At 44.6% G+C, this 15273-nt stretch overlaps 1 protein-coding gene across 1 annotated transcript in view; it reads right to left on the bottom strand.

The window, feature by feature from the left end:
- Positions 1 to 15273, bottom strand: part of LOC126144870 (Down syndrome cell adhesion molecule-like protein Dscam2) — a 549485-nt gene that overhangs the window by 249013 nt on the left and 285199 nt on the right. The gene's annotated exons all lie outside the window — the stretch shown is intronic.

A 15273-nucleotide genomic window follows, 5' to 3' on the forward strand; every position in this document is an offset into this window, starting at 1 on the left:
ACACAGTCAGAAACATCTTTGGCTTTGGCTGTGCGTGTCTGTATTCCTTCTTCACGTAACTGTTTAATATTTTTTGCTAAACCAAATGTGTGCTATTTTTTCACAATGTCCTGTAATTCTGGATCGCCACTTTACCGTCAGTTTCGGTCCGCTAGCCGCTAAAGTGGGTATACACGACAATCCACTGCGAAAGGAACTCGTCTATCGCGACAGCCATCTAGCGGTAGAACGGGTGAAACTATGAAAATTAGCAGTCACATTATCTGCGCGCCAGTTCTAAACTGCCGTCAATCCGCACATGCGGAGTAGCCAGCAATAACTCGCGCATGCGCAGAAGGGTGTACCACAGTGCTTTCTGTTTGTTGTTTGCTTATTGTAAGGCGGCTGGTGGCGAAATTCAGACTTTCGTGTTGGAGGTTTTCCGCATTTTTTTCAGTAAGTAGGTTTCATAAACGCAGAAAAAAAACTTTTTGCCGTAGACTCTTTTATACTTGCTGTTTGTGAAAGCATTTTTTTCTATTGGTTGCTTCGTATTCTAGAAATGAAATGGAGCAAAGAGATGTTAAGCGTCTTAATTCAGACATACAGCAAGGAAAGGTGTACGTGTGACACTCTGTACCATAAAAAGTTACGTGGGCAGTTGTTTCTTTCTGAGTAATATGCATATAACGTTATACGGTGATTTTCGATATGTATCTTAATGCCTTAGTTTACGAAAGTTCACGTTTGATTTGATTGCATTTCTCACTTTATGTCAGCATGCCAGAAAAGAGAAATTGGCAGTAATAGGGGAGAAAGTCCGTGCAGTGTGGCCCAGTACGGCAGACGAGGACTCCAAAACTCTTGAGTAGCACACACACACACACACACACATATATATATATATATATATATATATATATATATATATAGTTCAGACTTAAAATAACACAAGTGCACCTTTAAGTATTGGTCCTTTGAAGTGCTGAAAATTGCAGTGCATAGATCCACAACAACTTTTGAAATGGTGGGCTGTGCCATTCTGTGGCTAAAAGCCAGACTCGTATTACCCAGTAGTCAGGAAACGTAATGTTGAAACGAGCTTGCAACGTAACAGGGCATTTACCGGTATTTTATTAGTGATCTAGGCTGGTATGATCACAAAACGTATAAAAATAAGATTTAATCCGTATTTTCGAGAATGTGAGACACCCTTCCTCATGACTGTGTCGCACTTGCTAATTCCATCTTCTATCATAGACCGCGGCTTCTCGAAAAAGGCCATGTCCATCCTCACGAATCTCCGAAATCCCTGTGGATCTTCGAGCCTCAGTTCTTTCATAAGCAGCGAATAATATACCCCTGCCATTGTCACTTCTTTTCGGCCAGGTGAGAATTCAACAACGTCTGGCTTTTTGTTTTCGTCATCGTTCTGCCCTAATCCGAAGATTTACTGTCACTGCCAGGGCAATAGCTCCAAAAACAAGTGGGTCCTCCATGTGCAAAATGCTGTATAAATACATGTCCCTTTGTAACCAAGTCTGGTAATATAAAGCTTAACTGTTTAGTCTGTAACTCAGGATAGTAGTAACCACATAAGAGATTTTTTTTCCTTTATTGTAATTTTAATTACCTGATACAGGCGGGCTGGCAGCAGCATATTACGCTGCTCTTCAGCCTTAAGTGGAACAATAACATGACATATAGGTGATACAGACGATACAGTAAAAACGGCGGGCAAAAAAAGGAGATACAAAAAACAATAAACAAGAAGCTGTTCACGCTGGACGCGAAAAAACAGTAACACTTGGGGACACGGCGCACAGAACACGGATGTCGGCGACGGCGCACGTGAACAGTTGAGGCGTGACGGTGACAGAACACTAAACACAAATCGAGGTACACACACAACACACAGATGGAGATGATCTCCGGCGTGCGAAAGTCCACTGAGCGTGTACGAGTCCGGGGACCTGCCAAGAGTGGAGGAGGAGGAGGAGGAGGGGAACGGGAGAGGGGAGAGAAGAGATGCCATGGGCAGAGGAGAGAGGGGGAGGGAGGAAGGGGGAGGGGAAGCCCGGGGGAAGAGGGGAGGAGGAAGGGGGGAGAGGAAAGAGAAGGGAAGGGAGGGAGGGAGGGTGCCTAAAGGAAAGGACACAGGAAGTGGGGGGGGGAGGGTCAAAGTTGATAGGAGGGGTAGATGGAGGGGAGGAGGACATCATCAGGGAGGGGGAGCTGGCGGAAGCCACCTTGGGAGAGGGTAAGGAGGGTGGAGAGATGGAGACCGGGTGGGACGTGGGAATACAGACGCGGCAGCGGGTGGGGGTGGGAGAGGATCGGGGAGACGAGCGGGTGAGGAGGATCAAGTTTACGGGAGGTGTACAGGATCCGTATCCTTTCAAGGAAAAGGAGGAGGTGGTGGAAGGGGATGAGATCATACAGGATCCACGTGGGGGAGGGGAGACAGATGCGATAGGCAAGGCGGAGAGCATGGCGTTCAAGGATTTGGAGGGATTTATAAAAGGTAGGGGGGGACGGAGATCCAGGCTGGATGGGCGTAACAAAGGATAGGGCGGATGAGGGATTTATAGGTGTGGAGGATTGTGGAGGAGAAAGGAGCTTGAGGAGACGGAGGCGGGAACGTGCCTTGGCTTGGATTGTCTGGAGATAGGGAGTCCAGGAGAGGCGACGGTCGAGGGTGACGCCAAGGTACTTAAGGGTGGGAGTGAGGGCTATAGGACGGCCATAGACGGTGAGATAGAAATCAAGGAGGCGGAAGGAAGGGGTGGTTTTGCCTACAATGATCGCCTGGGTTTTGGAGGGATTGACCTTGAGCAACCACTGGTTGCACCAAGCAGTGAACCGGTCAAGATGGGATTGGAGAAGGTGTTGGGAGCGTTGCAGGGTGGGGGCAAGGGCAAGGAAGGCGGTGTCATCGGCAAACTGGAGAAGGTGGACGGGGGGTGACGGCGGCGGCATGTCCGCCGTGTACAAAAGGTACAGAAGGGGGGAGAGGACGGAGCCTTGGGGCACACCGGCGGAGGGGAAAAAGGTGTAGGAATCTATGTTATGGATGGTGACATAGGAAGAACGGCGGGAGAGAAAGGAACTGATTAGACGGACGTAGCTAATGGGAAGGGCGAAGGTTTGGAGCTTGAAGAGGAGACCGGAATGCCAGATGCGGTCATAAGCGCGTTCGAGGTCAAGGGAGAGGAAGATTGCGGAGCGACGGGAAGGAGATGAGTGAGGTGAAGGAGAAGATCGTCGGAAGAGCAGGACGGCCGAAAGCCACACTGGGTAACGGAAAGGAGACAGTGCTGGCGGAGATGCTGGTGGATGCATCGGGTGAGGATAGATTCCAGGACCTTGCTGAAGACCGAGGTAAGGCTGATGGGACGGTAGGAGGAGACGGCGGACGGCGGTTTGCCAGGTTTAAGGAACATGAGGATACGGGAGGTTTTCCACAGGTCGGGTAGTACCCGGTGGACAGGACTACATTGTAGAACCTGGCCACCACATAAGAGAATAACAATTACTTAATATATAATGCTAAAAAACAATTTATTATTGAATAGGAACCTTGAGTCACGTAAATAATTTGAACGAATGACGTTCCAATATGTCACACGTTCCCCCCTTGTGTTTCGCGGAGTAGAACGAACGACTGTACGAGAGATAAGACAGTTCTGTTTGCGTTTCGCGCGTTATCACTGTCTACTGCGCTCGTGCGCCAGATATATCCCGCGTGGACGATGTAATAGGTCTACGTGAACCAGGCTATAGTTACCGACATGCACACTTTGGGCGCTGGTGCATAGGTGTACGGTTTACGGGCATCGTGTAATAAGGGCTTAATGTTTTGCGTCTGCCAATACTGGCATCTAACCAGGCAATACAATAACTGGTGCAACTTAGCCATTACGAAGTGACTATCGTGGTGTGTCGTGCCTTGCCAAATAGGACTGCCATACGTAGCTGGGGTCTCGTTAGGACACTCTGAGATGGGGATGTAGAAATGAAGTAGGTAAAAGATTTGTTTAATATAATTATGTTTTACTTAGAACATAATTACACGGAACTTGCTGCGGCAGCAGTTATTGCTGCGCCATATTTTTCGGAAGACCTTTTTCAGCATTCTTTTTCCCTTTTACGTATTTATAAAATTCTATGCAAGCCAGCTTGTAGCTAACTTGGAACTGTGAGATTGATTCCACAGTCCCTGGCAGCTGTCAGTTTCTTTCATCAGTCTGGGCCGACGTAAGCGAAAACGCTCTTTCCACAGCGGTGTTGTGTGCGGGAATGGAAAACAAAATCTCACACAATTTTAGTGGTTGGCATTTACATTCAGGATTTTTGGATTCCTGAAGAAAGTAAATCCACCTTTCTTCCACGAAGTGTTTAGACTTCCATTCTTCCGAGTCACACTTAGTTTCTAATAAACTCTTCAGATACTTATATTCCTGAAAACGATTGTCACCTGAAATATTTACACCATTTTTTTCAGATATATAATCACAGAGTATTAAATACAGTCAAGACACTCTCTGGCGCGAAAGTTGTTATTGTTTGATGTATGACGTTGAGAAAGCAAAAAATGGCTCTGAGCACTATGGGACTCAACATCTTAGGTCATAAGTCCCCTAGAACTTAGAACTACTTAAACCTAACTAACCTAAGGACATCACACACACCCATGCCCGAGGCAGGATTCGAACCTGCGACCGTAGCAGTCCCGCGGTTCCGGACTGCAGCGCCAGAACCGCTAGACCACCGCGGCCGGCATTGAGAAAGCAGTCACATGTGTTATTATTATTATTATTATTAGTATTAGTAGTAGTAGTAGTAGTAGTAGTAGCTTTATTTATCTGTAGATCTCTTTTTACAAGGGTATAGGACATGTCAAAGTACACTACTGGCCATTAAAATTGCTACACCATGAAGATGACGTGCTACAGACGCGAAATTTAACCTACAGGAAGAAGATGCTGTTAAATTGCAAATTATTAGCTTTTCAGAGCATTCACACAAGGTTGGCGCCGGTGCGACACATACAACGTGCTGACATGAGGAAAGTTTCCATCCGATTTCTCATACACAAACAGCAGCTGACCGGCGTTGCCTGGTGATACGTTGTTGTGATGCCGCGTATAAGGAGGAGAAATGCGTACCGTCACGTTTCCGACTTTGATAAAGGTCGGATTGTAACCTATCGCGATTGAGGTTCACCGTATCGCGACATTGCTGCTCGCGTTGGTCGAGATCCAATGACTGTTAGTAGAATATGGAATCGGTGGGTTCAGGAAGGTAATACGGAACGCTATGCTGGATCCCAACGGCCTCGTGTGACTAGTAGTCGAGATGACAGGCATCTTATCTGCATGGCTGTAACGGATCGTGCAGTCACGTCTCGATCCCTGAGTTAGATGGGGACGTTTGCAAGACAACAACCATCTGCTCGAACAGTTCGTCGACGTTTGCAGCAGCATGAACTATCAGCACGGAGACCGTGGCTGCGGTTACCCTTGACGCTGCATCACAGACAGGAGCGCCTACGATGGTGTACTCAACGACGAACCTGGATGCACGAATGGCATAACGTCATTTTTTCGGACGAATCCAGGTTCTGTTTACAGCATCATGATGGTCGCATCCGTGTTTGGCGACATCGCGGTGAACGCACATTGGAAGTGTGTATTTGTCATCGCCATTGGGGTGCCATTGGTTACACGTCTCGGTCACCTCTTGTTCGCATTGACGGCACTTTGAACAGTGGACGTTACATTTCAGATGTGTTACGACCCGTGGCTCTACCCTTCATTCGATCCCTGCGAGATACTACATTTCAGTAGGCTAATGCACGACCGCATGTTGCAGGTCCTGTACGGGCGTTTCTGGATACAGAAAATGTTCGACTGCTGCCCTGGCCAGCACATTCTCCAGATCTCTCACCAATAGAAAACGTCTGGTCAATGGTGGTCGAGCAACTGGCTCGTCACAATACGTCAGTCACTACTCTTGATGAACTGTGGTATCGTGTTGAAGCTGCATGGGCAGCTGTACCTGTACACGCCATCGAAGCTCTGTTTGACTCAATGCCCAGTCGTATCAAGGCCGTTATTACGGCCAGAGGTGGTTGTTCTGGGTACTGATTTCTCAGGATCTATGCTCCCAAATGGCGTGAAAATGTAATCACATATCAGTTCTAGTATAATATATTTGTCCAATGAATATCCGTTTATGATCTGCATTTCTTCTTGGTGTAGCAATTTTAATGGCTAGTAGTGTATTTACAAGTTTAGACCAATTTAAAATAAGCTAATTCGTATGCACAGGCTTCTAGTTAGAGACAATCATTAGATCTGTTCCTGGTATACAATACTTTTTTTACAAATAGCTTAATAAATAATGTAATGCCACACTGTTCACTCATCTCAGTCACTGCACACATTATATACACATTGTTTCATAACAGTTCACTTACTGGTGGTCTCCGGGCGATTTTCTGTACCGTAACTTCCCATTTGCTATCCTGAAAAGTGAGCCCTCATCCCTCTATAATGAGTGAGATGTCGAGCTCAGAAAGAGGAAGAGGTGTTAGTATTGTGCTATGCATAGCTTCGGGGCAGTTTTTCTAGAAAAGGAAAAAGGAAGGGAAAAAACATAGTGTGAAGGTGTTATGTGGCATGTTGGATGTTTTATAATAATAATTATTATTATTTATTTGTGTAACTTTTTTTTACCAAACCCCTACTCTGCTTTAGCTAAGTAATCCTTCAATGTACAAAATGTATTGCTTAACAGGTACTTTTTAGCTGCCTTTTTAAATAGGTGTAGTCATCAAAGTAAACTTCAGTAGTCGCTTCACATCCCGTATACCCGCAGTAAACACTTCAAACAGTACTAACTTGCACTCGTTGTTTGTATTACGTTTAGAAAGAATCGTCTTATCAGACCGCCATTCAAATGGGAACTGTCGATCCTTCCGGGTGGCGCTGCTTAAATAGTTCCAGCCCTACGTTGCTGGAGAAGTCTTGTTTTTTCTCGAATTATGGCGCTAGATCTAGAAGGTGCCTGCATCGTCGATGCAGAATACGCAACACACAACGCCATCTGTGAGATGAAGTTGGCATCATAAAGTTATTGACATAAATAAAATGAACTGAGGCTGCATTTACATGTTGTGCTAACAGATGGCGTTACTTCAGTAACTGAGTCAAGTTCGGAACAATATTTTGTAAAATGAGGACAAAACTGGTTTTTTTTCGGGACAAGAAGGTGCATAACGGTGACAGTCCCAATATGTGTCCTTCGAGCACCAGCGCTGCATCGTGAAAGTGCGGTACTTTCCTGCTGGAAGGTGTCGTCTTAGGAAAGCCATCAAGCATGAAGGCATGCACATAGACCAAAATAATGTTCTACATCTAATTCTGTAAACTGAAAAACCGTTGGAATGCATGACAGAGGATACTTCTCAATGTACCGTATATGTTACTAGGGCTTCTTCCCGTTCCACTCTGGTATGTAATTGGGGAAGAATGATTGACTAAACGCTTCTGTGCGAGCTCTAATAGTAATAGTAATAGTAATAGTAATAGTACATTCCTAGGTGCTCACTTCAATCTGGTTTCTAAAAGTTTGTAATTAGGTATCAAAGGATAGTTCGTGTCTCTGCTGATGCTCCCCCATGGGTTTATTTGACCATTCATGTTCGTATTATTTGTTTATGATCAATATCCCCTGTTAGTTCTATTTGGCAGTATCCCAACAATTGAGCAATGTTCTAAGTTGGGCCTCAATTTTTTTTTCTATAAGCAATCCTCTTTGCAGACGAATTGCATTTTGCTTGTTTCCTAGCAAAGAACCAAAGTCTGCCACCTTTACCTACAAATGAACCTATGTGATCGTTCCATTTCATATCGCTACATGCATGTATTTGTATGAATTGTCCAATTCAAATTGTGACTCACCAATACCATGGCCATACGACACTACATTTTTTTGGTTTAGTTTTGTGAAGTGAATTGTTTTAAATTTACGTAGAGTTAAAGCAAGATGCCAAACATTGCAAGATCTTATGAAGATCTATCTGAATACTTGTGCAGTTTTCATCAGACAGTAAGTGTTTCATTATAATTAACATGAATCACCTGCAAAATGTCTAATGTTACTGTTAACGTTGCCTGCAAGGTCATTTATAAATACGACATGAACATCAAGGTTGGCGACACATTGGTTGGGGCACACTTAAAGTTATTTCTACATCTGTCGATGACTCTCCATCCAGATTGTCATGTTATGACCTCCTTAGCAAGAAATTCTCAACCTAGTCGCAGATTCCGCTTGATGCTCCTTATGATCGTACCTCCAACAATAAGCATACGCTTGACACTGAGTTAAATGCTTTTCAGAAACCAAGAATTGGTGCATCTATTAGATCCGTGGATTTGAGACTGTCTTGTGTGAAGCATGTGGATTGAATTTCACATGACCAATGTTTTGGAATCCACTCTGGCTGGTATGGAGGAGGTCATTGGGTTTCAGATACCTCATTATGGTTGAGCTCATAAACTCTTAAGATTCTACAACAAATGAATGTCAAAGAAATACAATAGTAGTTTTGTGTATCACTTCTATTGCCATTTTGTAGACGGGTGTTACCTGTGCTTTCTTCCAACCAGCCGGCATTGTTTTTGTTTGAGGAATCTAAGTTTTGATCTTAAATGTTACAGTGTTTGTGGACGGTGTTGAGAAATATTAGAGTCGTTAGTAAAGATCGGTAGAAGAAATGATACCTCAGAACAGTAATAACAAGCCGAAGTAAGGTGAACGCCAGTAGAAACATTAGGAACGTGTACCGTGCGTTGTACTAGAGACAATAAACCTTTCAGTTCTATGGCATCAGTGTCTCCTTTAGAATCCTTTTCATATCTATTAGAACTGAGTGTAAAGGTTGTTAATGGCAAGTGTGGTGATTTTGAAAGAGCGTCTTCTGGTAGACGCATGGTCCCAGTTTAGTCTTCAGGAACATGTTCCTTGAGAGTAAGATGCTCACTCTAAGCTGTGCAGCATACACATTGGGCCGACTGCCGTGGTTATATCAACACAGCTGGTTCTAGAGAGAAACTTGGCATCAATAGATACAAACAACCGGGTAAGCATCTTACAGTTGGCGACGCGTTGAAGAACTTTCCGACTCCGTTGTTGTCTTAAACAGCGCTTCAAAAAAATATAGTGAACGGCGGAAGAAACGTCGAAAAACTTGAATACAGCATGCAGATGCCATGGCGCCACACACAGCCGACCGTGGGAACAAGAGAAACCACATCATGCAGCAGCCGGCGGCCAGAGAATAAAAAGTTAAGTGTCGCAAATGTCTAGACCTCTAACAGTTTTTGGAAGGTTAGGAAAGAAACTAACCAGTGCAATGCGCTTGGCAGTAATATTGAAGTAGAAAGGCGTGCAAATGAAAAGTGCGTGAGACGAAGATAATATTTTCAATATTATCAGAAAGTGTGTTTCTCGTTGTTTAACGTTTTGAAAACGAATACTGAGTAAAACAGAAACGTACACTCCCGTAGATAAAGCTAAAAAGGGAAAAGTAGATGAGGAGAGTGGATTTTATGAAAGAGTAAGTATTTTGAAATCAATCATTGACTGAAAGTCAAATACAGGAGGATAATACGTCTGTGGGAATATTGGACAGCCCGTTAGGAAATTCTGCGAAAATAATGGTAGGAAACAGGGCGGAAATGGACGGCTCGGAAACGTGGGAGTGCAGCAGATAAAATGCGCAAAAAGTCAGAACACATCATTCACGGAAAAAACGGCAGAGAAGTAAATGGTAGTAAAAAGGGAGAAGGCTGTAAATACAGTGATAGAAACACCATGAAGGAGAGTAGATGAGGTAGTACTTAACAAAAAGATAATGGATTTCATGAACGAATATTCTAAAGGACTGTAGTCATCGGTGGCAATGAAGGAAGATAAAAAAATGGAAAAAATGGAAATGTATGAACAAACAGTGAAGAATTTAGTAATAAAAATGGGGAAAGGACATAAATGAAGAACTAAAAAGAGTGAAAGAAGCAGAGTCGGCGGTGAATAAGAAATTAACGTGGCAGGTGAATTTGCAAAAGGCTGAAATCGGCGAAATTCGCGAAAAGCAATCTGCATAAGAGGACAGTGCGGTAGCGGTTCCGGTTCTCACAAATGATACCGTACAACGACAAGAGAAGACAGCCAAAAGGGTTCACGAAGTTGAGTAAAAGGTAAAAACAGAAGCCAAGCTGTACAAAGGGTATAACAAACTATAGAGCAACGGGCCAATCTGCTAGTAAAAAGTAAATTGAAGCACGAATTGGGAGCTTTTACTGGACAAACAACTATGATTAGTAAAAATGACCATCCGATTGAGATCATTAACGGTTTCCGAGGGGAAAATTGCACCACATAGATTTCATCAGAAAGTTTCGCGGCCTGTTGCCTACAAGTTGGTATGATAAAACAAAAGTCGCGTACGACGTGAATCAGATGGAAGACGAAGACTATAATTGGGGTATGAGACGAGAAAAGAGTCGAATGTCAGACTAAGAATTTGGGAAAATGTTTCTAGACAATATTGGTCGCTAAGCAAACAGGATAATATGCTAATATCTATTTGCAACGGACGGAACATACGCCGAATTTTTAGAAAAGGAACTTGAAAGTAATCAGTACTTCAGTACTCTGTATGATGAAAGAGCAGCTGTAAGGCAGGTGGTGCAAACATTACTGAGACCGTCGATCAAGGAAGGACGATATTCGCCCAACTCGAGAGAGAGGAAAGACAAGGGAAAGCGCTTAGAGAAAATTTCGACAACGCCGGGCGACAGCCGAAAGAATGGCGCGAAAATGAAAGGAAAAATGAAGTTCGAAAACCGCGCGGCAGAGGACAAGATAGCCACGGATAAAGAGGCTATAGCGAGCAGAGATACGGCAGACAGAAGAAATATGAGCGTAAAGCATGTGGGAATGAAAGCGATACTTTGGAGAGAGCGGTCGGCGTAGAAGCCTTTGCAGGTAATCGCACGGGAAACAGGTTGTAGTTACAGACGTGGTCCGACCTGAAAAGGACAAAGCGGGGCCTCAACATTACAATGTGAATAAGACTGACAATTTTTCATAGCAATAGAAGACCGATTAAGAAATGACTAAGAACATTTGATAGAAGAAGAGGTACTTGGCGAAGATAAGGCAGTAATGGTAACGGTTATAAAAACAGAGATCCAGGGAAGAAAGATGAGAACACTGATTGGCTCTGGAAGTGAGCTTTAGGCAGTTTGCCAACAACGCAATCATCATCATCATCATCATCATCATCATTTAAGACTGATTATGCCTTTCAGCGTTCAGTCTGGAGCATAGCCCCCCTTATACAGTTCCTCCATGATCCCCTATTCAGTGCTAACATTGGTGCCTCTTCTGATGTTAAACCTATTACTTCAAAATCATTCTTAACCGAATCCAGGTACCTTTTCCTCGGTCTGCCCCGACTCCTCCTACCCTCTACTGCTGAATCCATGAGTCTCTTGGGTAACCTTGCTTCTCCCATGCGTGTAACATGACCCCACCGTCTAAGCCTGTTCGCCCTGACTGCTACATCTATAGAGTTCATTCCCAGTTTTTCTTTGATTTCCTCATTGTGGACACCCTCCTGCCATTGTTCCCATCTACTAGTCCCTGCAATCATCCTAGCTACTTTCATATCCGTAACCTCAACCTTGTTGATAAGGTAACCTGAATCCACCCAGCTTTCGCTCCCATACAACAAAGTTGGCCGAAAGATTGAACGGTGCACAGATAACTTAGTCTTGGTACTGACTTCCTTCTTGCAGAAGAGAGTAGATCGTAGCTGAGCGCTCACTGCATTAGCTTTGCTACACCTCGCTTCCAGTTCTTTCACTATGTTGCCATCCTGTGAGAATATGCATCCTAAGTACTTGAAACCATCCACCTGTTCTAACTTTGTTCCTCCTATTTGGCATTCAATCCGTTTATATTTCTTTCCCACTGACATTACTTTCGTTTTGGAGATGCTAATCTTCATACCATAGTCCTTACATTTCTGATCTAGCTCTGAAATACACTCCTGGAAATGGAAAAAAGAACACATTGACACCGGTGTGTCAGACCCACCATACTTGCTCCGGACACTGCGAGAGGGCTGTACAAGCAATGATCACACGCACGGCACAGCGGACACACCAGGAACCGCGGTGTTGGCCGTCGAATGGCGCTAGCTGCGCAGCATTTGTGCATTGCCGCCGTCAGTGTCAGCCAGTTTGCCGTGGCATACGGAGCTCCATCGCAGTCTTTAACACTGGTAGCATGCCGCGACAGCGTGGACGTGAACCGTATGTGCAGTTGACGGACTTTGAGCGAGGGCGTATAGTGGGCATGCGGGAGGCCGGGTGGACGTACCGCCGAATTGCTCAACACGTGGGGCGTGAGGTCTTCACAGTACATCGATGTTGTCGCCAGTGGTCGGCGGAAGGTGCACGTGCCCGTCGACCTGGGACCGGACCGCAGCGACGCACGGATGCACGCCAAGACCGTAGGATCCTACGCAGTGCCGTAGGGGACCGCACCGCCACTTCCCAGCAAATTAGGGACACTGTTGCTCCTGGGGTATCGGTGAGGACCATTCGCAACCGTCTCCATGAAGCTGGGCTACGGTCCCGCACACCGTTAGGCCGTCTTCCGCTCACGCCCCAACATCGTGCAGCCCGCCTCCAGTGGTGTCGCGACAGGCGTGAATGGAGGGACGAATGGAGACGTGTCGTCTTCAGCGATGAGAGTCGCTTCTGCCTTGGTGCCAATGATGGTCGTATGCGTGTTTGGCGCCGTGCAGGTGAGCGCCACAATCAGGACTGCATACGACCGAGGCACACAGGGCCAACACCCGGCATCATGGTGTGGGGAGCGATCTCCTACACTGGCCGTACACCACTGGTGATCGTCGAGGGGACACTGAATAGTGCACGGTACATCCAAACCGTCATCGAACCCATCGTTCTACCATTCCTAGACCGGCAAGGGAACTTGCTGTTCCAACAGGACAATGCGCGTCCGCATGTATCCCGTGCCACCCAACGTGCTCTAGAAGGTGTAAGTCAACTACCATGGCCAGCAAGATCTCCGGATCTGTCCCCCATTGAGCATGTTTGGGACTGGATGAAGCGTCGTCTCACGCGGTCTGCACGTCCAGCACGAACGCTGGTCCAACTGAGGCGCCAGGTGGAAATGGCATGGCAAGCCGTTCCACAGGACTACATCCAGCATCTCTACGATCGTCTCCATGGGAGAATAGCAGCCTGCATTGCTGCGAAAAGTGGATATACACTGTACTAGTGCCGACATTGTGCATGCTCTGTTGCCTGTGTCTATGTGCTTGTGGTTCTGTCAGTGTGATCATGTGATGTATCTGACCCCAGGAATGTGTCAATAAAGTTTCCCCTTCCTGGGACAATGAATTCACGGTGTTCTTATTTCAATTTCCAGGAGTGTATTACTTTGCAAACTTTCAATCGAATCTGCCAGCACAACTAAGTCATCCGGATATGCAAGACTGCTTATTTTGTGTTCACATATCTTAATCTCACCCAGCCAGTCTATTGTTTTCAACATATGATCCATAAATAATATGAACAACAGTGGAGACAGGTTGCAGCCTTGTCTTACCCCTGAAACTACTCTGAACCATGAACTCAATTTACCGTCAACTCTAACTGCCGCCTGACTATCCATGTAAAGACCTTTAATTGCTTGCAAAAGTTTGCCTCCTATTCCATAATCTTGTAGAACAGATAATAACTTCCTCCTAGGAACCCGGTCATATGCCTTTTCCAGATCTATAAAGCATAGATACAATTCCCTGTTCCACTCATAACACTTCTCCATTATTTGCCGTAAGCTAAAGATCTGGTCCTGACAACCTCTAAGAGGCCTAAACCCACACTGATTTTCATCCAATTGGTCCTCAACTAATACTCGCACTTTCCTTTCAACAATACCTGAGAAGATTTTACCCACAACGCTGATTAAAGAGATACTTCTGTAGTTGTTACAATCTTTTCTGTTTCCATGTTTAAAGATTGGTGTGATTACTGCTTTTGTCCAGTCTGATGGAACCTGTCCCGACTCCCAGGCCATTTCAATTATCCTGTGTAGCCATTTAAGACCTGACATTCCACTGTATTTGATGAGTTCCGACTTAATTTCATCCCCCCCCCCCCCCAAGCCGCTTTATTGCACTGCAATCTATTGACCATTTTTTCCACTTCCTCAAATGTGATCCTATTTCCATCATCATTCCTATCCCATTCTACCTCGAAATCTGAAACATTACTGATCGCATTTTCACCTACGATCAGTAATGTTTCAGATTTCGAGGTAGAATGGGATAGGAATGATGATGGAAATAGGATCACAACGCAAGAAATGCGAAAATACCAATTTTGTCTGTGACAGGTTTTAAGATTAAGGGACCAGTGGGAGAAGCTGGAAAACCAATTAGTTGTCAGTCCATGTTAGAAATTAAAATAGGTAGAGAAACGCATCGAGTGGATGCCATGTTGGTACCTCTGTTACAGGTAGAATTTATTACTGGATCAGATTGGCTCACCGAGCAGGGAGCAGATATGGAAGGAATAGATGTCAATAAGAGGAGATGGCGGAGTCAAGAAAATTCAGTTTATGCAAAGGATGACAGTCGATAGGAAATTTATGCCAATCTACCAATAGCTGAGCTGGAAGGACGCGAAAACGATGTGTCGAAGGCTTATGAGCTCAAAACAACTAAAAATTTAGGGGAATCAGAAGAACAACATGACCTTAATCCAGATGGAGTGCATTCGAAAATTAATGGCATTGCGACGTGGATATTCAGAGGAGCAGAAGAACTGTTCAGTCTGATTCGAGAACATAAAGAGGCATTTAGTCAGAAACCGGGGATCATAAAATGATCGCATTATTGAATCAAAATAACATCGCAAAAATTTCAGCAATCTATCTGTCATAGTTTCGGAGTTAGAGGAAATTACCTAAAACTCCCAAATCCGACTCTTAGGCTAAAAACTCAGGTAGGAATAATAACAGTTTGTCTTTAATAATCATTTGAAATCATTACTGGAGTTCCCAAATGTCAGATCAATTTATTTGGATATTCATATTAAAAACGTTAACTACTTTTCATTTTCATAATATAAAATCCAGAAAAGATTAGTATTTAATTAATATCTATTTGTTTTGTTGTTG

Source organism: Schistocerca cancellata, chromosome 1 (genome assembly GCF_023864275.1).
Source record: "Schistocerca cancellata isolate TAMUIC-IGC-003103 chromosome 1, iqSchCanc2.1, whole genome shotgun sequence".
Taxonomy (NCBI): domain Eukaryota; kingdom Metazoa; phylum Arthropoda; class Insecta; order Orthoptera; family Acrididae; genus Schistocerca; species Schistocerca cancellata.